At 41.1% G+C, this 26,365-nt stretch overlaps 1 protein-coding gene across 3 annotated transcripts in view; it reads right to left on the bottom strand.

Moving 5' to 3' along the window:
* The window catches only part of LOC144515149 (rho guanine nucleotide exchange factor TIAM1-like), a 57,715-nt gene extending 31,545 nt beyond the window's left edge, over positions 1–26,170 (bottom strand). The window contains exon 1 of one of the 3 annotated variants that reach the window (XM_078245737.1): positions 26,020–26,170. The gene's annotated coding sequence lies outside the window, so the exon portion shown is untranslated. Of the gene's footprint in view, positions 1–10,718; positions 10,847–25,145; positions 25,491–26,019 lie in introns of those variants that run through there. The other 2 variants (XM_078245738.1, XM_078245736.1) reach the window with 2 other exon arrangements.
* Positions 26,171–26,365: the final 195 nt, after the last annotated feature.

Genomic DNA, 26,365 nt, shown 5'->3' with positions numbered 1-26,365 from the left:
GAAGTGAGCCTTCCATGTAGCGTTGTTGTTGTCGGTTCTCAAGAACTACCTCCTGCATTAGAGAGGACTGGGAGCAGGAGGGTTTTTCAGCATAATGCATATTGGGTCTCCATCTACCTGCCTTTAGGCTGGATAGCCTGCTCCAAAAAAAAGGTCCCATTCTTTACCTGGGACCAACAGCAGATGGGACAGTAGATTAACTAACCATGTTGTGGCTGTTCCTCCTGATGTTGGCTCCCCTCCTTTCAAGACAGACCCTTTGGGGGTGCAGTTTTTGTGCGTGTGTAGCCACCACAGAGGAGTGGGAGCCCAACCCTCTGCTGCTCCATGCACTCAGGCTTACAGTGAAGAGGGGCATTACGTAAACTGGAGCTGACCCCGTTTCTCTACCTTATGTTGCTCCCTTTCCCCTCTTCCTTCTGCTCACTCATCACCATTCACTGGTACTGCAATGCACAATGTTTGATGTTGATGGAAGTCCATTTATTTTTCATATAACCCTGCGGTTTATTGCCCGTTTCATTCTATCCTGTTTAGTAGGGGAAGAGAAAACAAAAGGAGGAGGGACAGAACTATGAAATGCCACTGCACTCATTACAGGAAACAAGATTCACTGAGGGACACAAACATGCTTACAAAATGCTAGCACAAACATCATACTAAGAGCTTCTAGGCTTGTTTGTACACTTCACCATACCCTTTATTTTTTCATATGTGTAAGGCTAAAGTTTAATGGCTCTGCAGATGTCATCTCTGGAGAGAAACAAAATGTCCTTTGTGTTTTAGCCCTGATCACCAACACTGTGAGGCCCCCAGGGTTTCATAAAACTGTAAATACAATAAAATAAAACCCTACGAGAAGCTTTTTGACAGGTTTAACAGTGAGTATTTGTGGATGAAGTTTCTGCTAATGTAAAGGGGAGCTTTAATATGTTGCTGGGCTGGATTTGCTAATGTTCTCAGTGGTTTCTAATGTTAATATGATTGATGTGAAATTAGCCAGAAATTAATTAGACCGTTTCAAGCAGAGATGAGGGGCTCAAACAGCCGAAGATGTGGTTTGCTCAGCCGGTACAGTAAAGGCAACCCACTGTGCAATGACCTTGGATTTACAGCACAACCTTAATTTTGTTCAGGTCTGAAATATGTGAACCAGCTGATCATCAAAAACGGCAAAATGATTACAACTATTTAATAAATGAAAATAGTTGATGCATTCTGCAACACTGTTGGAGTGCAACAAATCCTCCTATTACTACACAGTCTGTCCTTTACCTTTTTCTAGGATAGACCCATTCATATTAAAGAAGGCAGCAGCAGCAAAGTCGGTTCAAAGAGAGGAACGTTAAAGTGTGTATACAATCACATTTAAAACTCACATGAGAACAAAGTCAAATAAGTGTTCCAGTATGGGCAAATAAACATGTTAACGGGGACAACAGATTTAAAGCCTACCAGCTCCTCGTTTCATCTGCCACAAGATCATTATTAGTTTAAGATTAGAAAGAGAGAGAACAGTTCTCTTTACATTAAAATCATTTTTGCAGTAGGATCCATAAAGAATCAGCTAGCTACTTGTGCCTCTTAGAGAGATAACCGATCACTCAATCCCCCTGAGCATGATTTTCAACCAAAGGTTTCAAGATATAAGAACACATATAGTTAAGAGGCTGACCTGGAGAAGCTCATAGGATTAAAATTGTACAAATGAATAAGCATGCATTTCCTTTTCTCGCCACTGTCGCACTAAATGCTCGCTCTTGGGGGAATTACTAGAATTGTTGGGGCTTTGTAAACTATAGAGTGTGGTCTAGGCCTACTCTATCTGTAAAGTGTCTCGAGATAACCCCTGTTATGATTTGATACTATAAATAAAATTGAATTTCCAAATTTTGAAATACGGTGATATAATATAGCAGAATATCTGAATACAAGGCTAAAGTGGCCTCAATTTCACAACACTATATTCTCTAAAGCTGCAATGCTGCTGGTGCACAGAATCCATCAGCAACTCTTTATTAATACATGAGGAAGAAATGCCGGGGTTGGAAATGAAGTTGTAGAGCACAAAATCCCCAGGAACAGCCAGTGGGCTCTTCTAGAAATACCTGCTATCACACATTAGTAAGTTAGTGTCCCTTTCTTGTATCCTCACTGTTGTCATTCATACACAACTAAATAAAAACTGGAAATCAACATTTGGATTAGAAAACACTGCCAGTAATTTGGCAGTGTGACAGAATGAGGACCCCAGTAAATGGGTCATTTTCAGCAGGCTGCATAGGAGCACAGGACAGCAGAAGTCTCACAGGATTCATCCGTTACCAGCCCTTAATGAAATACATAACAGGAGATTCCACCCACCAACAGATCACAAAGAAGAATTGTTTTTATTGGGACTCAAAATTAGCTACACAACAGAAACAACAGCTTCAGGGAAAAGCACAGAGTTTCACCACGGCTAACACCACTTCTGGAGGTTGCACACAGTCAGTACATGAGAAGCAACAAACAGCTTCTAAATGAGCAGCTGACGTACAAACATCCAGTTCATGCCAAGACAACTAGGGTACAGCACTTTCATTTTGTTGTCACCATCCAGTGTGTTAAGAAGAAAATGCTAAATGTCTAAAAAAAAAAATTATATTATTTCACTCCATGATACTTTTCTCTCTTCTATTACCAGAATCTTGTTTCATTCCTTAAAAGTGTATTGCAGATTTGTATTTAAATTCTGCGGATTTGTTATCCACCCCATCAGCTGTCAGATGTAGGCTTAAGGAGATTACCGATGGAGCCAGTCTACTATGTCTATTCTCACAATGTTTTCAACTTGGTAAATATTATTTTAACAAAAAGACGTTTTAGGGTTAGTTCTGTTCCCAGTGGCCACAATCTGGATTTATGCCAAGAAAGACTTCACAAAATATTATCTACTAGAACTTATCGTTTATATCTACATGACCGCACTGGAATATAAAGTCTCTGATTTATGCTCGAACCACTCTATTTCACAATGATGTCGATAATATGTGAAACTGTTTTGGGAGAGTTGTGTTCATATTTCCATTCCATGTGCTGTGGGATTTTGTCATCCCTGAAATATGTGACAGGTAGATTTAAGGTCCTTTTGTTATTAAAAGATCACTTAAAAGCCCAGCTTATACTTGACAAATACTTGGGCCTGTTGGAACAGGAACAAGGGAACACTGTCCTAACCGCCACCTGCTCTTCTTCTCCGTTAGATCCCCAAGGACAAAAATGTCAAGCTGCTGGTATTATTTGGAGGAAATTATGAAAAGTTTTGCCCTACGGCCTAGAACTGACTTATGGACTTTCAAAACAAGGTAGAATCTACTGACAGTTTGTAACACCTGGCCATACATTCCTATACTCATGAGCTCCCTGTAGGAAAAAAACGCAATACTGTAGAACACCAGAAAAATCTAAAAGATAGTAGAGATGACCTCGCTGCACAGCCCATTGAAAATCAGACACATAATGCAACAGAAGATAGAACACCAACTGAGCTTAATTTTGACACAATGGGATTTTGCAACTCTTCTTCTTGCAAGGATATTCCCGTCATTTAACGATGAAAGGCAAGAATGCGCTGGGCCGACTAGTTACAAGCTCCAACAAAAAAAACCTGTAATCTGAATGCTCCAGTCTCCTGAGATAATAACACAGGTAGTTGTATCGGAGGAGGAGGGGAAGGGTTTTACCACTCAAAGACTGCACTCAAGTCAGCTCCCATTTGCCGCTGACAGTCATATGCTTCTGTGCGAATGGAAGAACCAAACAGCAATCTCTTGTTCTCGTGACTCATTTTCTACTCCCGAGTGTGCTCAACTGTATTTAAGATTCTGTTGGGCCACAGGGAAATTTAGCATCAACAAAGCTTGCATCATCTTTCGAATGTTTCGTGTCGGTGAGAAACATCCGTCCCAGTGTAGCATTTATTTTGTTGATGAACAAAATAAGTACTTCCTCCAGTCTTCATTAATAGCTCAACTGAAAACTATAGCACTGTCATGTAGCCAGGGAGGATTTTTCTGACTTGAATCTGTAGCCCTAGAAACCCTGAATAGCAAACAGCTGGAAAAAGGGGGCTTTCAGTGATAATGAAAGCCGTTTGACTTGTCTTGGAATAGCTTTGTGCCAAGCTGTGGCACAGAATGTATCATGAAGCAACGGGCCTCATCCAGGCAAGATTTTTTTACAGCCTCATTAAAAACATTATCTGTAGAAACATACAACTGGAAAAACTTAACAGGTAAAGGAAATAAAATAATTCTACTGCCATATAGTTCATTTTCAACAGCTACTCCGGCTATAACAATAGCAGTGACGTAGTAGCATGTGAAGTAGGGGTGGGAAGAAGGAAAGAATTTAGGGGAATCATTTTTTACCAATGATTCACCTAAGTATTTTCTGTTTATATGGTACCGCCGCCGACATCATATCCGTTTCCAGCCAAACCGAGTGAAAGCAGAAAATACATGTTATGTTACCCGTTAGAAATTAAATAAATGTCAGACTGACTTGTGATGTGCATTCTTCTTAGAAAACAATTCATTTTTAGAAATGTCTCATGATATATTGTCTCTAGAAGTGTATTATTCAACTTTTGTTTTGTTAAAGAAGGAAAAGAAAATCGCAATACTTAATACTATCGAATTGCAATGCTTCTAGAGTCGCAATAAATGAAAATCACAATACAACCTACCTACAGTCCCATGTACTGTGAAAGACTCGAATCGGGACAAAAGCATATCGTCCCAGCCCTAATGTGAAGTAACATTACACAAAACACACTTTTTGAACAACATATTTCAGCGACAACAAGAAGACACAATAAGCGGATGTCCTTTTCATTTGCTGCAGGATTGATTTCATGTTTCAGACGGCGGCGGCAAATAGCGGTGCTGTGTGTGCCCTGTCTGACCCCGTCATGAGAGGCTCAGCTGGTCGTGTGTTATGGGACTTTGTTACTGTAGGAGAGCGGCCTTTAAGAAGGATGCCAGCACATATCAAGCAGAATACTGGCTGACAGTACAGCTGGTGTGAGACCTGGCAAGACAGCATCAACCACTGGTAAAAAGGTAGAAGCTGTAGGAAGATGGGCTATTTGACTTTGAAATGGGAGTACAGAGGTAGGTTGTTATGCAAACGGATGCCTTTTGTCTGTGAATGTTGCACAGTAGGCATAGCAGGACATCCTTTTTTTGTGACAGCTAACATGGTGGAAGAGTTGAGGAAGTTAATACCTTCATTTACATTATTCAAAACTGACTAGGGTATCATTTGAGCTACTCTAAGCCAAGTAGGCTTTAGTGTGCCAATATGACAGAAGTCAGGGACTTGATGTAAAGAGACATTTGCCCCGTTTGCTCCAATCAAGCGGCTTTCTCTTTGCAGCGTAACGTACAAGCTTAAACACTTTTTTGCATCCTCAGCTGAGTTTACTAAACATGGGTATTTGTCCATCTTAAGGGTTGCAGAAGATATTGCAATTATGAGTTATATGCGTTGCAATAAATCAACAGGTACTGATTTTGGAGCCTGTTGTTGAGCAGCAGCTGGTGTTGTTGAGCTTGGTGACACCTTTGTTCCCACCGTGTTTGCTCTAGGCACCAGTGTGTGCAGAGGTCACTGCTTCTGCTGGTGTTTAAGTTGTTTGGGGTTTGTGTACAGCAGATGCTGCAGGTCTAGTTGGTTTGTCTATTCTATAGGTTTAAGCATGCTTTAGGAGCTTCTACGGTCACTGGTAAAAAAAAAAAAATGTACTAAAAAAAAAAAAAAAAGGTGTATTTTAAAAAGGATAGCTTCCTCATAGTTTTGCCTGCATTGCTTGGAAAAATGATGACCAACTATATCTGACCCTTTTATCTGTGGATCCTGGTTATTCTGCACTGGCTGTACCATGAGATGTGGGAAGTTATCACTAAAATAAGATATACATTATATGGAAATACAATCTCACTTCTAAATACATGCCATGCTGAGGACATTTGTTCCCCTTTTTAACGCTGGCTCAAAATACAAGATTTTTTGATGTTATTTTGTGCCGGAGTACTTTGATCTCTATCATCAATGCCACCAAATGCTTGTCCACGGGGTCACAACCGAGGTGCTATCAGACCACATCCTGCCATTGCCTCTTTAGCCCCCCATTGGCAACCTTTGAAGTCCTTAAACAGCTGTTAATTGGAGGTATACTTGAACCAAAGACCACTGATAAGACAAAAGGGAGGGGGGGGGGGTGGTAGAGGTTGTGGTTGTAGTGATTCCTCTGCAGTTCTGTAGGGGAAGAGATCTGTAGTTTTTAAAAAAAAAAAAAATTCTGTTAAAGCTACAATCTACTATATACCACTTGAAACTATTACAGCATTTAAAAATGAGTACATGTACTGTAAAACTTTACATGTTTCTGGTTTAGCATTCAGACTACTCCATCAGAGGAGAAAGTATTACTTGTCAGTTGTCCTTTAATCTGAACAACACCGTTTGGAACTGTAAGGCCCACTTAACGGCTTTGACCGTTTGGATTTGCCAGAACAATGTAGTTCTGTTGAATAACTGAATTTAAGCTAACATCCTAAGTAATTTAACCTCCCATTTCTTCGGTCACCTTCCTTCCAGTTTCCTTCTCTAAATCATACTTCATTACGTAAGACATTGTGTCAGAGCATCAATGATCCGTTTACCCTTTTTTCTTTAATTCTGACAGCAGTTGCTTTTAGATTTGGATGCAAGCAAAAGTGCCAAAGTAAACCTTTAGAAAGTCATTCAAACTTAACTCCCAATACTGAAGCTTAAATCAGTCGCTGAAGAAATGTTCACTGCGAGATAGTGACAGCAGGATCACACAAGAATTCAAGCTCAATGCTAAACCGTTTGTGACGGAAGTATTCATCTGGGAAGTACATAAGAAATGCTTCATGTAATGAAAAAAGCTGCAGCTACGGTGACAAAAAACATCACAACCACAATCACCAGAGACTTTCAATCGTTGACCTTCTCATTGCCTGTTACCGTCACTGTCAGTCAAAAGGTCTCCCCTGGCTACACTGAGCATCAACACCAGTCTGCCTATACATGCTTCACATTCCAGACTTTTACAATTCGCTCCTCCACAGTCTGAACACACCCACCCCACCCCCACCCCCGCCCACACGAGGAGCAAAATGTGCTTGACAGTTTTATGATTAGAGATTTGTGATCAACAGTATCAATGTTGGGGCACACTGGTTACCAAAACTTCTTGGGAATTCCATCTACTGAGCACTGGCACAGGATGATGTGTAAGAAAGACAGCTGCAAGCTGAAATTAGATATAGTTGAAACAACAGAGAGTGATCTGTGATCTTTGGAATACATCTTCACCTACAACTGCCATTTCTTATTGGCTTTCCCACTCGGTCTTCAGCTCAATAGCAAGTTAGGGTCAATATTCAGACTGTGGGTGTAGATGAATATAAAAACGTATGTACAAGTCATCTATATGCAACTATAAGGACACACCACTGGTTAATTAGCTCCGAGACCATGTAAAAATAGCAGTAATAGAGACATTTCATGTCAGTGGGAGATGGAAAAATGTTTGCAATTTCTTCTGTGCTCAAGTATATTTCTATATAAATCGGAGGGAGTGTACAATTCAGCCTTGTTCAGCACACTTCCACTGAGCCCAGCTGGCCAGGCAATCTTTGCATTATATAAAATGCAAATCTAATTGAATGTTCTGCTCATCTTCAGTAAGCCAGCAATACCACAAAAACAGCAATGAATGGATGTTGATGTCTTCAGACCAGAAGCCAGAGTCCACTGCTGGGTGAGCCATTCACCTACCAATCTCAGTGTGGCAGCTGGTCCCTTTGCTGGCTGCAAAACACAAAATGCCAACGACATAAAGGAGTAACAATCCTGCATTGGACATGAGTTCACTCAGGATCTTCTTCCACAGAGGCAATCACTTGCTTTCAGGTCAGGGAGTGGGAATATCAAGCCTTTTATGCAAGATCACAAGTGCAGGCACACAATCCAAACTCCACTCAAAAATCACATCTGGGTCGATGTCAAGGCCCATTTTTGTCATTTTGATTCCAATATTATTGAGCAGGGAATAAACATTTTAGCTTATGTTGCAAATAGAGTATGCCTAATCCTGGTGATGAGATGAGGCTGCATCTGTGTGTTCCTAAACTCATCCGGGATGTAAGAACAAGTTTCCAAATAACGCTCTCAAAAAACAAGTGTGCTCATTCTTTGGACTGTTTTGTTCTTTCATCGGTTACATGTCCAGCGTTTTCACATGCACTGAGGAGATTTGATCTAAATCATATCTGTGGACAGAGCCCATGGAGAAGTCATCCCTGAGCACCACCTCAACCATAACACTCCTGGAGCTCCCAACTCCTTACTGTGTCGCAGTGTGCACTGAAGCAGAGCCGCGGTGGATCCCGACACACATGACTAAACAAAGCTGGGTAGAAAATGTGGCCACTTCCTCCAAGCAGTCCTGATAACATTTTCCAGTCCAGGCCTCTTTTATTACCCTGTGGTAAAAGGTCACTTAGAAAGTCCCATTTCAGCTGGAGTCCAGTACCTACCTTTACCCAGGCACTCCCTATTAATGCAGTGCAGGACCATATCATTCATTTAAATGTCAGCATATTGATGAGTTGAAGGTAATACATACGGTGCTAAAATTCAATTCCTTTGTAATTAGCAAAAACTTTGGTCTGTCATAATAAATCCATGCTGAAGGATAACTGAAGCACGGGCAATACAGACATAGTCCATTATCATCATATTTTGTCCAAACACCTTTATATGCATACAATATGATAGCTTGGTGACTGGTTCCTTGCCTAAGGAACAAAATATAAAACAGAATTCTGTTAAGTTAAAATAATGACCATTGATCATTTCACACACTAAATTGTGTCACTTTACCTTTAACAAGAAAACAAAAAAAAATCATGTTAAAACAAAATCCCCCATGATATCTCAAAAAACTTTGTACAGCTTACTGTCATAGACTCGTGACTGTAAAAGGATTATTTATTTACTTCACAATAGCCGATTCATGCTCCCTTCTAATTTCTTGCAACTTGCATATCTATACATTACATATCCATGACTTATTCTTACATCCAGCCCAGCTTATGGCAGTAAATCAAATGACAGACCAACATTATTCAGTGACTGATGATAAAAATCTGAATTTGACTGTCAGAAAGCAAAACAACCTCCACGTTAGGACGGGGTGGGGACGTGCATTTGAATGGAAACAACAACATTGATGATTAACCTAAAACATGGGCATGTACACGTTATTTATAAACCAAATAAAAGAACATTTATTCTATACAGTGCTACTGGCTTTCACACTGAGCAAAGAATGATCCTGTTTAAAAGCTCCAATATCCTGGGTAGTAGAGAGACAGTTCCTCTCATTCATCTCAGTCTTGTCCACAGTGTCTTTTTAGCTCTTTGCTGTGCTAAAAGAACTGCAGCAGTAGGTTACACATGCTACAGGTGAACATTTGCACAAGTAAAAGCCAGAAAAAAAATGCCGCAAATTGCAGTGGTTAGTCGTGGGGCGTCAAACTGAGTGACTAGAAAAACCTAATTGTTGAGCTGCATGTGCCATCATGCTGAATTCTGCTACATACATAAACTTTTATAATAAGCTGAGTATCTGAAATACCACCTGATCTCTGATGAACTCTGCTGGCTTGTAAATCTACAATACAACCTTTGTTCTACTGCACACGATGCCTTTCAGTTGAGTAAAGCTTATGACACAAGACCATGCAAACCAATCTGCAATTACAATTATTTTCCTATCAGTTAGGTTGGATTCAAATTAAAGAAAATTGCAATTATATATTCCATTGCATGCAATTTTATATAGCTTTAAAAAAAAATAAAGCTTGCAGCTTTCAGTCAGAATGGAAGCATTGTCAAGATTTACAAGCTTGAAAGCCTGAGCCTGACCTCCTGTCCTGCTAAGCCTCAAACGGTCAATACATTTCCATAACTATGACACCAGATGACCATTTTTCACCCCTCTCCCCCACCACAGGAGTCACAACGAGCTTTCAAAACACAAAGCCGGGATTTTAAATGAACTCGCACATCATAAAGCCATCCAGCCCCCCTCCACGACGCGCTCTGGGAATTCTCCTTGACTTTGACCATCTCTTACATTTGCAATTCATCATCTGTCGTTCTCAGCATCACAAAAACAGCCACCACTTCTTTGTCATTACAACGACACAGACACATTCTGTATTGTTTGTGAATGGGGAGCAATACAATGGCTCACAGCCTGCTGTTGTAGGTGAAGTTGTGACCTACACAGGAGTGCTACAGGTACAAACATGAGGTGGAAACCCCACCCTAAACACAGGCTGTGAGGACCCCAGGATCTCTCACACACACACAAAATTTGATAAATACAAACCCTAAAGGCACAAACAAGATTCACAAAAGCTTTAAATGAATCTGATAAAATGTAACTACATTCTGAAATACATTAAAACCTATTACAGGCCACATGTAGACTCTATGTGTTACTGGTGGTGTGATTTAGCACCTCTTTTGGAAAGTAGGAGGTTTGAGGCTGGATAGCTATTTGTCTATCTGCTAACACAGCCAAGCACACAGTGCTACAAAAATACACAGCAGCCAACACAATGACTTACCTTACTGCATACAACCAGTTAGTGTCCCGTCTGCTTTTCCACAGAAGCCAAGGGAAACCCCACACATCACTAAGGGGAACAATTTCAATCACAGGAAGCTTATTGGTACTCCTCCTGCAAGTCCACAGCACACTGACTAAATGCAAGGATGAGTTGAAGAACTGAGGGAGGGAGGGAGGGCGAGTTTGTAAACCACCCCCCCACCCCACTCCTCCTCCTGCCTCTTTCACACTCTTCGCTCCCTCCCTCCCTTTTTGCTCCCTCCTTCATTCTATAATTCCATCCCCCTAAACTACAAACCTACTGCCAGCAGGAATGTGTGTTCCCTCCCTTGTCTCCTCTGTAATTGCCCCTCCACTCCACGATGAGAAGCTTCATGTTTACATGTTGCAGCCAGTTTATTGTACAAAAACTGATTAAGATCAACAACTGTGTCATTCTGGATTAGAAGCAGCTTAAATGTTAACTTTACCTCATTTTTGTGTTAGACAGAAAATAATCTTGCTTTCATCTCCTTTCTTGGCAGTTTGAAGAGCAGGATTTGTAATGACAGGATTGTGTGAAATGTAACTAATGTTATTTTCGCCTCAAAGGCAACATGGGCTGAAAGGTTGCACTCTTAATGTGTTGCGGTGCATAATTTGGAACATTCAGTGACAGCCCAAAATGGACCTGTGAATGAGAGAAAGGCTGGACTTGCTGTTGTCATAGCACCAGTGATGTCGTGTGGCTATCACGTCAGCAGTGACAGCGGTGGCGGATTCATTTTGAGATGATGGAACCAGCAGAGGGAACAGGGGACAGAGGAAGGAGAGGATGGAGGACTGAGGGCACAGCGACGTCTGTTCAGCTGCAGCCTGCATCATGTGCTCCAGAAGGAGCTTTGCATGCACGCTCAAAGTAAAAACATGCTCCGAGCTAGTCAAGGGTGTAGAAATCCTAAAAAACCATGCAGAGGAAAGAGAGAGAGCACTGAGCTTAGTCCGTCTGCAAGGAGTCCAGAGATTGGAGGGCTGAATTGCCATGTCTAGACTTTGCGATGACTAAGACCAAAATAAAAAGCACTCAGCACCGTGGTCAGGCTGACTTCCTCTCACTGCATTTTCATGTCCTGCCAAGGTTGTGACCCTGATATTAAACCAAACCACTGGGGTTTAAAGGCAGGAATGTCTGGTGTGCAGAGGCAACCAGACATAATAACCTGCGTTCTTATCAAATCTCTGAGCTCAAGTTCACACAGGTTATCTTTCAGAAAAACTGAATTTTGCTTATGGTTTTGTGCCAGTAATGCTTCAGATCCCACACACAAAACAAAATTGTGTGCCAATTTCTTCTTTTCGATGTGGGAACAATTTGTTGGGATGTGATCCAATGACAACAAAAGACTTGGAAGCCCATGATAGCGTTGGAAGACATTATTTATTTTTATATATATATATATATATATATATATATATATATATATATATATATATATATATATATATATATATATATATATATATATATATATATATAAAAAAAATTTAGACTGACTGACAATCTAAAGTGTAAAAAATATATATATTGATGCATATCCTGGATGGTGTGTTTTGCAGTAGTAGTTAACATACAACCAAATATTTACTGTTTTCATAGGTGTAAGTTTAATAAAAGTTTTTGCTGCATGAGATGGGATCATCTAATCTACTTGTGTCCTTGCCCCAAAAAATGCTGGATCATTCAGCAGAGCAATAAACGGGTCTATCGGTGAAATGCGGGCTAATGAATCCAGAATCCAGAATCCACGCCTGCTCTCGCCACAAGCATTTCAGAAATGTAGATTGCTTGCATGGAGCTCAGCTAAACAAAATACTCTGCTTTCTCATCACCGACACAAGGCTATTAAACCCAGTGCTATCCGCACTCAATTTAGGAGCTGATTGAATTAGACATCCAATACATTGACAGGCCATTCAATACCGCTGGAGCAACTTGGCAGGTGAGATTACGATTACAGATCCACAGCAACACTTCAGGCTGCTGATGCTGTCCAGGTGTCACAACCAACTGCAATCGCTGCCTATCGCCTTCAGCCATAGTGAACCAACAAAACACAAACAAAAAACAGCTTGAAGCGGAAGATAGCAATCCATTTCCCAGGATATGCAAGTTCACTGTGACTACTCACAAAACTACAGTACAACAATCTGGTTTACCTCGATGTTTTTGATCCGTTATGTGTGAATGCTGATTCAGTAGCATCCACTGTATTATCCAATTCTTTATTCTTCAACATTCAACATACTAAACTATGACTTTTTTCGACATAATGTACTATGACTTTTTTTCCTATGTACTTTGATGGCACGGTGGATCAGTGGTTAGCACTCCTCCAACTAGCACCAGCAAGTAGGCAGTGCAGACTCAGACTCCTTTTTCGAACATACTATGACTTTTTTTTTAAAATCACATTATTTTCGACAGACTATGGCTATTTTTGACATACGATTACTTTTTTTCGACATACTATACTATGACTTTGTTGAGATACTACACTATGACTTCTTTCGACATACTATACTATGACTTTTTATAAATGACCTTGATGGCATCGTGGCTCAGTGGTTAGCACTCCTCCACCAGCAAGTAGACAGTGTAGACTCAGACTCCTGGTTCAATTCCCCAGTCTGGTCTTTTTGTGTGAAGTTTGCATATTCTTCCAGACTTTCTTTGACATACTATGACTTTTTAAATCATTTTTTTCAAAATACTATGACTTTTTATCACTTTTTTCGAAATACTATGACTTTTTTCGACATGCTATAATATGACTTTTTTTTTAAATAACCTTGATGGCACAGTGGCTCAGTGGTTAAAACTCCAACCAACAAGTAGGCAGTGCAGACCTCCTGGTTCAATTGCAGTTTTTCCACACTTTTTACATACTATGACTTTTTTCAACATACCTTTACTATGACTTCTCGACATACTATACTAAGACTTTTTGACATACTATGACTTTTTTCGACATACTATACTATGACTTGACATGCTATACTATGGCTTTATCACTTTTTCGACATGCTATACTATGACTTTTTCACTCTATTAGACATACTATGCTTGACTTTTTTCGACATACTATAACTTTCCTATATTCTACATGACTGAGATATACTATGACTTGTCAACATGCTTTACTATGACTTACTTTTTTCAACGAAGTATGAATTTTTGAGACACTTTAATGACTTTAATACTTTTGTTCAACACACTATACCATGACTTCTCGACATACTATACTATGACTTTTTTTCAACATACTATGACTTTTTTTTCCCCCCGACAAACTATACTATGACTTTCTTCAAAATACTGAGTTTTTCTTTGACATACTATGACTTTATTTTTTTCAAAATACTATACCATGACTTTCCTTAGACATTATCATACTTTCAGCTAGAATATAAATTTAAACAGTACAATGTTCTACATCTTTTGGCATTCTTTTAAAGCCAATAATTCAGTTTAGTGTTAGCTTTTCAAAAAACCTATACATAATATACCACATCTTTCTTACATTAGTGGTGTTTTTCAACTTTTCCAAATAAATAAATAAATTAAAACCATTCCCACTTTTCCAGCTATTCTCACTATTCACCTTCTTACGCAGTTAAGCTAGCAATCCAGTTTAGCTTGAGCAATTTAGCTTTTCAGCATTCATGGGCATTTTCTGCAGGAAATGCATTTCCTTTTCAGGTTCACACACCCCCCCCCCTCCTCCATTTTTGCATGCGTCCTAGCAGTAAAACAGCTGATGTTCCCACTAAGCTTCACAGCAGGGACATGCATTGTCTAACAGAAACAGCCTCATTTAAAAAAAGAGATTGGTTGCACCAAACTGAGTTTTGAGTGTCACTGCAAAAAGCCCAAATACTTGACATTCATTTTATTTTTTGACTCTTTTATCTTTAACTGTCCATACAATTTGAACTTTTCATCTGGGGGTTACTGCATGAAGATCAGTCATATGAAGTATTACTTCTTTGTTCTAACGTGAGTCCTTGAACATCACAAAATGTGTGAAAAGTCAACAGGGTTTAACACTTTCGCAAGGCACTGGAGCCTAATATCTTATGCTTAATAGGATAAATCCCAGCACAGCACCCCAGAATAGCTTTAAATAAAGGTCAGTTAATAAATGACTACACACTGGTTTATTATAGCTATTCTGAATGGACCACAGGATGACACATAATTTAACACGATGTAGCTGTAATGTCAAAGGGCATTCTGAGGGGTACAGTCAACAACACTAGTGATCAAAACAAAGACGCCCACATTTCATTATAGGAGGTCAAGGCGGAACTACGTTGCTGTGCAGAAAAGAGTCACAGTAGCATGACTTTACCTGACCAGGGTGAGAATGTGAATACTTGACATTCAATAAATTGCACCACAATATGGGAATGCTATGAAACAAGCCCAGTATGATGAAACCACTGGTGTCTATCAGCAACAGCAAAAACGTTGAACTACAAAGCCAAAATGCTTTCGTCTTTCTCACATGATTAAACATACAGGGAATGAGTATTGCCCACAATTTTCCATATCCCTCGGCTTACTCACACCACACGTTTGCGTCAGCCTTGTAATGCCTACTTATTCTGCACTTTATGTAGCCTTTATGTAGCCTATTGTATTTTGTACTCCTGTTTTGTATTGAATGTGAAACTGTATGTTGTCTCGCATGATCACGCTTTCTTAGCCAGGTCGCTGTTACAAATGAGAACCTGTTCTCAACGGCCTACATGGTTAAATAAAAAAATAAAATAAACAATTATGCATCAAAATGTAAATTCAGCAGCATCCGTCTGTTCATTCAAACGTTATTCCCAGAACTGTGCAACGAAGCTACTGGCCTATAAATACAAACTGTGCATACATCACGCTGAAGCTGATTGGACTGTTAAACAAGGGGTCGGCTGTATGCAGCATACGGTGATTTTGTGAATCTCCAACACTGAAATGAACATCCATCACCACAAGGGTTCAAGTGTTTATTTTCCTGAAGGTCTCCTCAATCACAACAGCACGCGTCCCCCCCCCCCCGGTGTCCCTCTGAGGAAACAGATGATCCACTGTACTGAAAAAGAACACTATGTTCAACTGATATCTAAAAGAAAAAATGCAACTGTTATGCAAGACATGAAAGCAGTAACCCCAGCCCGGGTAGAGATCATTAGCGGAGGATCCAGTGGTCTCCTGCAGTGAGTTGCCTCTCAAGAGTCGACATCAAAGACACCGGTATAGAGAGGGAAATAATTTAGAATGCGGGGAAAAGGCTGGAATTGATTGGTCGGTACTGAACCTATACAGCATAGGTAGCTCTCCAATACTACTTATTAAAAGATGCTTGGAGCGTATTAAAATTGCAGTGGTCTCCACTTAACACGCTGCTGTGTAGGGTCAACTATATACTGAGCTACACAAAGCACACAGACCATTTTTTTGGCCGACAAGAATTTGTAAACCGCACAAAAGCATCCATGGCCCAGTAAGAGCTGATTTACAGTCCAAAATACAGCATTGCATTAAATCTTACTGCTTTAACCAGTCATTTCTTTTTCTCTATTAATAGTTCAGTCTCAAGAAAATTGTACAAAATGGCAATCACAATTTCTGAGATCCTGTGGAGACGTCTATAAACATACTTGTTTTGTCCGACCAATTTTTCAAAACCCCAAGATATTCAATTTATGGTATAAAAAAATAAATAAAAAAAGGCAGCGGATCCTTACATTAATGAGGCTGAAACCTGCAATAATTTACATTGTCACTGCATACATTAGTTTAAAACAGTTAAGAAATTATCAAAAATTGTTTAATTTTATTTTGTAAGTTGACTATTTGATTAACTTAAAAGGAGAAATCTGGCGCAAAATGAACCTAGGGGTTGATAACACATGATTACCGAGTCGACCGTTCTCTGGGATTTGTTTTCATGCTAATCGAATGTGACCAGTTTTAGCGCAAACCGCTAATTGGCTTATAATGCTAGTCGTCGGGGCAGAGGGTAAAGTAAAAAGAAATCTCTATTTCTACACCACTAACAAGCCTCAAAATAGCACCACACTTCCACGGTAGCATAATGAGGGTCCCTACATGTAAACCCAAGCACTGAGAAAAGATAGATTAGAAAGACAGTAACTGAGCCCCCCTGTGTGACATGCCTGCTCAGAGACCTCGCCCTCTGTCTTTGTAACGTGCTAACCAGTAACTGCTTACACGGCGTTCGTCGTTTGACCGGTCGTGACCGTTTTCCCAAGATGCCGCCTGCATGTATACGTGAACGGTACTATCTTTCTAAACCATCTTTGGTAACACTTTACTTGAAGGTATCGACATAGTCGTGACATGACACTGTCATGATCGTGTCATAAACGTTATAAACAATTCAAACATTTATGACTTCTGTCATTAAGTTTCATTCGATTTTTGGCATGACAAGTTGACAATGTTTGGGTTGTCTTGATTATGACAACTTGACATTAATCAAAGTGACATTACCAGAAGTGGTCTTGGTCACGACAAGTTGACATTAAATTTGCTTGGGATGTCTTTGTAATGACAAGTTGACATTAACCAGGATGACATTACCAGAAGATGTCTTTGTCATGACAACTTGACATTACATTTCTTTGGAGTGTCCTTATTAAGACAACTTGACATTAAACAGGATGACATTATGTCAAGTTGTCATGACAAACATCTTCTGGTAATGTCATCCTGGTTAATGTCAAGTTGTCTTAATAAGGACACTCCAAAGAAATGTAATGTCAAGTTGTCATGACAAAGACATCTTCTGGTAATGTCATCCTGGTTAATGTCAACTTGTCATTACAAAGACATCCCAAGCAAATTTAATGTCAACTTGTCGTGACCAAGACCACTTCTGGTAATGTCACTTTGATTAATGTCAAGTTGTCATAATCAAGACAACCCAAACAATGTCAACTAGTCATGCCAAAAATCAAATGACACTTAATGATAGACGTCATAAACGTTTATGACTTGTTTATAACGTTTATGACACGCTCATGACAGTGTCATAGTTATGACATTACTATGTTATGTCATGTCACGATTATGTCGATACCGTCAAGTAAAGTGTTACCCTATCTTTGTACACTTACAAAGTTCTCAATGCTTCGGTTTACATGTAGGGACCCTCATTATTTGGATTTGTCCTTTGACCAATCATTGTCAGCACTGGTTTATACATTTGAACATGTCAGTAGGACCTACCTGACACTAAAATAATCATTTAAATGGACAGTTATTATTTATATAACCTAGACATCTTAATACAAACACTTTTGCGCCACATTTAGCCCAGTTTTAACCTTGACGTCTCAACATATTTTCTGCATATTACCAAATAACGTCTTACTGACAGAGGCTCAGATGCACACCCACGATGACTAGTTATCGCTGTATGCCACTTCAAAACATATCCCACACCAGAGTTAACCTCAAGCAAACAAAAAGGGCCCTGAGAAGTTCTTGTTTATGATTGATGGTGCGGTAAAGTTAACCAAACTCCAACCTCCCCAAAGTGACTCATAGCCCCAGCAGTTCAGTGCACTTAGGATACATTATTCATCCCAAACCAAAAGGCTCCATCAGCCACGTGAAGCTGTGACAGCTGGTCATACGTTACTGCTCAAAGCTCAGAAATAAAAAAGGAGGAGCTGAGCTTTGATGAGGCCTTTTAATGCTCCTCTGTTGTTTCTTTCCAAACCCCACGACCATTGTGGAGAGCAAGTACCAGGCTGCTACCGAATACCATCCACTAGTCTGCATACACACACTGGCCTCTCACTTTGGAATAGTAGCCCACTGGAACTGGAACAGAATCTTTTGAGAAATCACTTTTCCGAGGCTACCACAACCTCAAAGGAAGCTTTGAAGCTCGAGTCAATACTCGGCGGTGCAGGCGAGTCGACTTCATTTGTGGGGAGTACTTGTTTGCTTGTTTCTAAAAAAGGTGCAATCCCCAGACTTTGCTGGGAATATTCGTTTAAGTTTGTAATAATTCATGAGAAAGCCCATGTCTTTATGATGCTTAGGAGTCAAGCTAAGAACCATACAAAATGCTTTGCGTTATCATAGTCACTCTAAAGCGTATGCACAGCTAAAGGGATTGTCCTCTGGAAAGCATCTGGGATCAAATCTTGGCAAGCCATCTACATGCTTATCCAGATTACGCTGACTGTCAGCACATCGTGAATTCATGTGACCTCACTTTGTCAGATGCTGGCGTATGTGGCAACTAAGTCTTTTGCAATTGCATTTGGTATTAAATGAGAAAAATATGCATTTTGTTTTTGAATCTCATGCTATGCAGCACATGGTCCAATACAAAACAATGCTACAGTCTCAGATGTGTACAATGTGGCTGATTGTGGAGAACAATGGGGTTCCTTTTTTTCAACCGTACAAAGATGGCGGAAGACAGGCTGATACAGCAGCACATCAATAGTACTCTCTAATGGAGACAGATGTCCTGTCAGGAGGAACAAGGGAAGACCGAGCTCTTGTTTGAAACTCAATACAACATGGATGTAAACAGAAGTGGGGAGGAAAGCATGGTTGTCCTTCATCCATCAACTTGGAGGAACAGAGACTGCTTGATTTAGAAAAAGAAACACTCCCCAACAAACTTCTAATGCGATTATCTGATATACTGTTGTAGCAAAATAATTGGATAAAAAAAAAAATCACATCTTGCGTATGGCTGCAACATGAAGTCTGTCTCGCTGTTATATAATGAATCCGTTGTTCTGTTCAGAAACGGGGCAGATAATTCTCACAAGACAAATTTGGCAATCGGCCTGTGCAGACTGCATTCAACCCAAAAGTCTGGACAGAGAGGACCACTCGCAGCTGCAACATCAACACTGTTACACAATGGGGCTTGCTCCATTACAGCATCCTTGTGGGAATCCGGCCTCGTTTAATGTGATTCAAGTTGCCATCAAATTTTGAAAAATGCATCAATCGACACTTAAATCAAAAGGGTTTACAAATGTACTTTCGATCAACTAATCAATTAATAAACTAATCGTTACAGCACTAAAATACTTCAAGGTTCATATTTCTATAATTCAATGAAAAGACTGAAGCGTGGGATCTCCTTTCGCTGAACAGAGCTTCTATTCAGCATCAGCAAATATGAAATGCTCCGAACATCACCGGCACCCAGAGTTTATTCAAATATTTACAAAGCTCCCATGGCATGAACATTTCACTTGATGAGGTTTTTTAACATTAACGTGAGTTCCCCCAGCCTGCCTATGGTCCCCCAGTGGCTATGAATGGTGATAGGTGTAAACCGAGCCCTGGGTATCCTGCTCTGTCTTTGAGATTTTTCAGATGGGCCGATCTGGAATCTTCCTCCTTATGATGTCATAAGGGGAAAGGTTACCTCTCCTTTCTCTGCTTTGCCCGCCCAGAGAATTTGGCCCACGCATGAGAGAGAGAGAGAGAGAGAGAGAGACATCATGGCTTTAAAACGAGCAAAGTGGCAGTTGGTCAAGGCCCCCCCTCCTCAATAGCTATAGACCCAGAAATGGCACATACTAAGGAAAGCTCATTGTGGGACTGGCTCTAGTGGCTGTAATTCTGCACCAAGGCTGAATTTCTGGAAAGACATTTCAGATACAGTATTAGGGGACCACTAAGGCCTATATAAAAGAGACTTCAGATACAGTATTAGGGGACCACTAAGGTCTATATAAAAGAGACTTCAGATACAGTATTAGGGGACCACTAAGGTCTATATAAAAGAGACTTCAGATACAGTATTAGGGGACCACTAAAGGTCTATATAAAAGAGACTTCAGATACAGTATTAGGGACCACTAAGGTCTATATAAAAGAGACTTCAGATACAGTACTAGGGGACCACTAAGGTCTATATAAAAGAGACTTCAGATACAGTATTAGGGGACCACTAAGGTCTATATAAAAGAGACTTCAGATACAGTATTAGGGGACCACTAAGGTCTATATAAAAGCATCCAAAGAGCACCATGTCATGGGACCTTTAAACAACTTGGCCAGCACTGCATTTAAGAAGTGCAGTAGAGTATAAATGTGGTCATTTCATTATTAAAACCATTCATTCAGGCAGAATAATGGCTACTAAGATGGTATTTTCCTACCACATCTGGAGATGTGTGCATGACACTGAGGCTTTAGCTCCGCTCAGTATGCTCATTGTAATACCCCCAATCAGCCACTTATATGAATGACAACATTTCCTGGTGGGAAAGATTTCCAGCTTTGTGGTTGTGGTCTAACTTGTGTACTTAATATTTCCACAACACACGTCTTATTTGCTTTTCAAACACATGCCTTGAGTAAATAAGAAAACAAAGCTAACAGTTACAGAAGTCAAACAGCATGTAAAACACACACACACACTGTGCTTATGAAATTAAGAATAAAACCACTGATTTTACAAAATTCACAACAGCTGTAAGTAATACAGTAGGTAGTGAATAGTCTGTGTTGGCATTATCACACTAGGCTCAGTATGCTATTCACTTGGCAGCAAGCAAAAAAAACAAGACAGTCTTCAGTATTTCCTTTGCACCACTTTGCAAAGGAATAAAGAGTGCAAGTAACTATGTACAAGTGGGACGGATATGAATAATTCAGGAAGAACACTTATCAGGGTTAAATTATGTGCATTTCAAGAAATCAACTGAGGTTGGTAGTACATGGCTGTACACGCATGAAGAACAAAGTCATGGATTGTACAAAAAGCCAACACATTACCATATGAATGTGTGGACATTCTTTCATGTGTGGCCACGCCAGCCGCTACACTGCCTCGAGTTGGACTAACATTTGCGATCTTTAAGATGGATAGCTAAAGAGTGTGGACACAAGCCAGAGGGGGGGCAAAACTAGTTTCAACTCGCCCACACAAAGACAAGACAGAGGGCGAGGTCTCTGTGCAGGCATGTCACACAGGTGGGATCAGGTTACCACCCTGAGGACATGTCACCACACACTGAAGCCATTCTGCCGGATGCTCCACAGCATGGTTGTTTTCTTACCGTGGTTCTCCACCACAGACAAAGTATTCAGGCTGGGTTTGGGTCACGCATAGGTAATGGTTCATTCAGATGGTTCGGGTTCTTGGATAACTTTCCACTGAAACAACAAGTCCCAATATAACAAACCAAACTTAAAATGATCAACCCACTCAAAATCTACAGCCTATTGTGAATATCAAACACAGACTCTTAATCACAAGACACATGTCTTGTGTTTTTCTCCTGAGCCCCCTGCATCAGGACCACCGTTGTGTCAACACAGTAGCCTTACTCTCCGGTCCCTTCACTGTGCCTTGCAGACCATCTAGTCTGCAGTTACCATTTTAAGCGGGGATGTCTACGCCAGCCAAAGAGGAGAAGCACTCCACTCAATGGTGTTTTAAGCCTCCAACGTCACCTTCCAGTTAGCAAACCCTAACCTTAACCCTAAACATAACCATTGCGCCGCTGCCTGGAAGGCGACGTTGGGGGATTTAAATACCAAACCCCAAGCACTCCTATACCAAAGCACATTTTCCTAGAGAAAAAAGCTTTTCCAAGAGTGGAGAGCTGCAGACAGAGCGGAGGTAAGCTAATGCTAGTAGCTGAACTTACTGTGTTGACCTGGCATTAGTAAGTTACACACGAAAGCATGGCTTTCCATGTATATGTAGTCAGACACAAGAACAATTTGAGCCCATCAGTGGCAAAAACAGCACTTTTAGAGGACATACGTTGATGGTCGCTATTGCCCCGTAGGTTCGCAGCTGCCGGTTAGTGTTCTCACTCAACCAATTTCAAAGATTTTTTTTCAGTCACTTACACACAAATGCACGGGAAATAGGGTCCAGGTTGAAAAATACCAAAATGCCCCCTTTAATCAAGGTCAACAATGCAATTTCACAACTGTGCGGTTTACTTTCACGCCATACAATTAAACTACATCATAGGTAGTGGAAACTAGCACTGCAGTATTTGAGTCCAGTCTTCAATTGTCTTCCATCTCTCCCTTGTCCTGGTTTCTTGCCAGCCATATGGATTGGATGTAAGTCAACATTTCTTATCTTAACACAACATGACTGAGTAAACATACACGCCACTTTCCTAAAGCCACGTGGCGTGTTATCGCGAGGCTAAGTGTTATCATGAGGCTACGTGTTATCACGAGGTTACGGTTGGGTTTAGGAAACGTCACACGCCAGAACCGGTTGGGTTTAGGAAAACAACAATCCCCAACACGATCCCCGCTTCTCCTGGGAAAAAGTCCTGCGTTTTACCCATCCACCACCTCGACCAAGCTTCCTTTGCGGATTTACGTACTACTCGCTATGGCGTCAATTCACACGCAATCGCAAGGTAATGTAAGTCAATGGAAGCCAAACGGCGTTGATAAACACGCTAAAAAGCAAGTATGCGTCTTGATAACACGCCAATAATGGCATACGAATTGGCGTGTCATCCATACACCACTTAGTGAGATCAGTCTGCTTAACAAGTAGTTTTCTCACCAGCAGCTCTCAACAACCTAAAGATAGCAGATGTGTGTGGGGGTCCTCACACATCGATGGGTTTATTAGATGAATGCTGAAGAATGTAGTGGCCTTTGCAAAATATACATTCTACATTGTCTGTTGATGTTTGAAAGTTATGGAATTCCATCTTCAGCTTGGTCAAGTCAAAGCGATTATTAGGCTCATTCGAGATGAGCTGCGCCTCGCCTGTAAAGTGGACGAGAGCAGGCAGCAGCAGTCGGGGGCGGTGACAAAAATCTGCTGTCAAGTTGGACAGTTTCCAGCTGATTCCAGCAGCCTTCAGGCTGAACAGGAAGTCACAGAAACACTGTGGTCTGATTGCTATTTAATCAAATGTTATCGACCCATATATCAGCTCCTACACAGTCTCCAGTTGTTTTAATTATGACAGAGTAGCTCTCAAAATACTCTACATGCGATCTGTTGCTGATTTTAATTAACAGACTGTAGATGATCCGTAATCTGAGTGGATTTAGTCTCTCTGACTTCTAAACATAACTATCAGCCACATAACAGGTGTTCTGTACAGAATGAGCCTTTAAATCAGACAGATAGCAGTTCAAATCCCTCCAATTCAAAATCAATAAAAAGTTTATATAAAACGTCATCATGTTGAGTCTATTCTGAACCAATCAGCTGTTAGATCAGCTGAGAGGCTGGCGTTTCCCAGCATGCCGTGGGTCCGCCTGGGTCTTGAAGTCGGTGAAAAGCAACTGCGCTGCCTGCGTCTCAGAACTGCGGCCGCCTTGATCTCGTGAGGTTATCGTTGCCCACGCGTGCATGACGTCAGAGCATGTCGGGATCAAGTCGGACACAAATCTACCCAGCATGCATTGGGCGGCGATCGCTGGTGATCGATTCTGCTCAGACCTGGCTCATCTCGAACGAGCCTACTGTCACATGCAAAGGTGAAGGTTTCCCTGTACAACAACAATTCTTCCTTTGACATCCACTTTGAATGCCGTTCGCAAGGAAACATGAGGTACAAAGAAATAAATACAGGAAAATAAAGAAAGAAAGAACACTATTTACAATATACAGAGTAAGTAATGCTACAGTATACTTCGGGTAGAGTTCGGGTGCTTTGAGTAGGGGATAGTGTAGGAGTTGTAGAAGCATTGCATTTAGCCAAATTATATGAGTGGGACCCACTGAGCACATGGACACACAGGGAACCTTTGGTGAAAACTCTAAACTGTTAAAATCCATCATTACTGCGCTCTGTAAAGAAATAAACTACAGCCTTTACAGCCATCTTTTCAGGCCACAGGTGGGTTGGTTGATCCTCAAAATACAGGTTAGGATGATCATTGCTCTGGAACATCTCACTGCAGGTCGAAATGATACTTCAACTTCTATCACTGAACACTCCTGTAGTTGATAACTGTTCTATGCTGCAGCAGTTGAGCTCTTATCTTTTCTCTGGTGTCCAAATCCCCTTGATAGATGCATTTACCACTGCCCGTTTGTGGAGCAATCACGTCCTGCTAGACTCACCATAAATACAAGCTGCTGACTGAGAAAAAAAACTGCACCTTACCCTCTCAGTGGGGAGATTCTTTATCGGAAAAAAAAAAACAATATTTCTCTTGGCAGCACAAATTGCAGAAAATACAATCACAGCAAATACTGCCCAATACTAAATATCTTATATAAAGTCAGGTTTACTTATTGCAAACAGTAGCCTACAACAACTGCTCCAGCTGAACAGAATTTGAATGTTATCCCATGATGAGTGAAATACGTCGCAGCATTAGATCCTAACCCGGTTAGATTGAGTTTATAATCCCCTGTGCACCTACCTGTCAGGATGCAATCACAGCCACGCAGAAATATGACAGGAAGACGCCACTTTCAGCAGCACACCATGGCAGTGACGCTGCAACTAACTTGACACCATAAGGTCATAGGAAAGCAGCTGCGCAAAAGAGCTATCGCATTTCAGTTGAGTCACCTGCACATGATCCGTTTACCAAAGCAAGGTGTAAACAAAGCAGCAACAGCCTGGCTCATCTGTAGCTACTACAACGGAGAGAGGTGCAACGAGCCAGATTAAATGACTCGGCTTCATGCATACAATTTACCGCACCGAGGTTATACACGGCTGCTCCTCTGCCGAACAGCCTACAGGCTCATGACCACAGAGGCGTTCAAACACCTCCAAGGTATACCGGCGATTCCGGAGGGCAGGTTTACAGCGCCTGCTTTTCTGCGTGTCTTGTTAAAACAAACATCCTACTGCTGAAGGAAAGCAACATTTCTTTTTTTTTTAGTTGCTGCTGTGCATTCATGTAACGTCAGGCTACTGGGATGGAAATTGAAACGTGAACATGCACGTTAACCCTGCTGTATGTCCACCGATAACCGTCATTCAGGCTACACGGCTGTTTTTTCCCCCCAGAATCACTTATGTCTGACTGAATGAATCGACACAAGATGCGCAGCTCTCTGTGTACGAAGACGCAGCTTGTCGGCCTTTTCCACTGGACCTTACCGGGCACCGGCCGCCTCAGTGCGGCAGCGACGTCTCCCTGTCAGTCCTGATAAACTTGTATGATTGAGTGACGCGGTCATGCGGCCGGACGGCGCTAAGACCACACGGAGGCATGATCGGACATCGAGCCCATTATGTTCGTCATGATTAAGACAGCACGCTTCTTGGTTCTCCTTACATACCTGTCACCGCCACCTTCGGGATCTGGCTGCTTGCGTCCTGATATTGAAATGTTCATGTTTCACGCGCCGGTTTTGCCCATCCGTGTCTCTGAAACCTGCCGCCTCTCCAAAGTCTGCCCGTCCACGGACCATGCGTGTTGTTTCCACAGCGCGGAGAGGGGCGGAGCCTACGGTCCATGGAGACGGCGTGCAAGTGGATCGTGAGAATGCTACTTATTTATTCTCGGAGCCAATCAGCTGCGGTTCACCTCGAATCGGCATTCATTGACCGTGTAAAATGCACAGCAGTAACTGAAGAGTGTTTAGTTTCAGAATTACGTGATCAAACAGATAAATACTCTTTCTT

Source organism: Sander vitreus, chromosome 3 (assembly GCF_031162955.1).
Source record: "Sander vitreus isolate 19-12246 chromosome 3, sanVit1, whole genome shotgun sequence".
Taxonomy (NCBI): domain Eukaryota; kingdom Metazoa; phylum Chordata; class Actinopteri; order Perciformes; family Percidae; genus Sander; species Sander vitreus.
The sequence above is the reverse complement of the archived record's forward strand: the minus strand, read 5'-3'. Positions and strand labels throughout refer to the sequence as shown.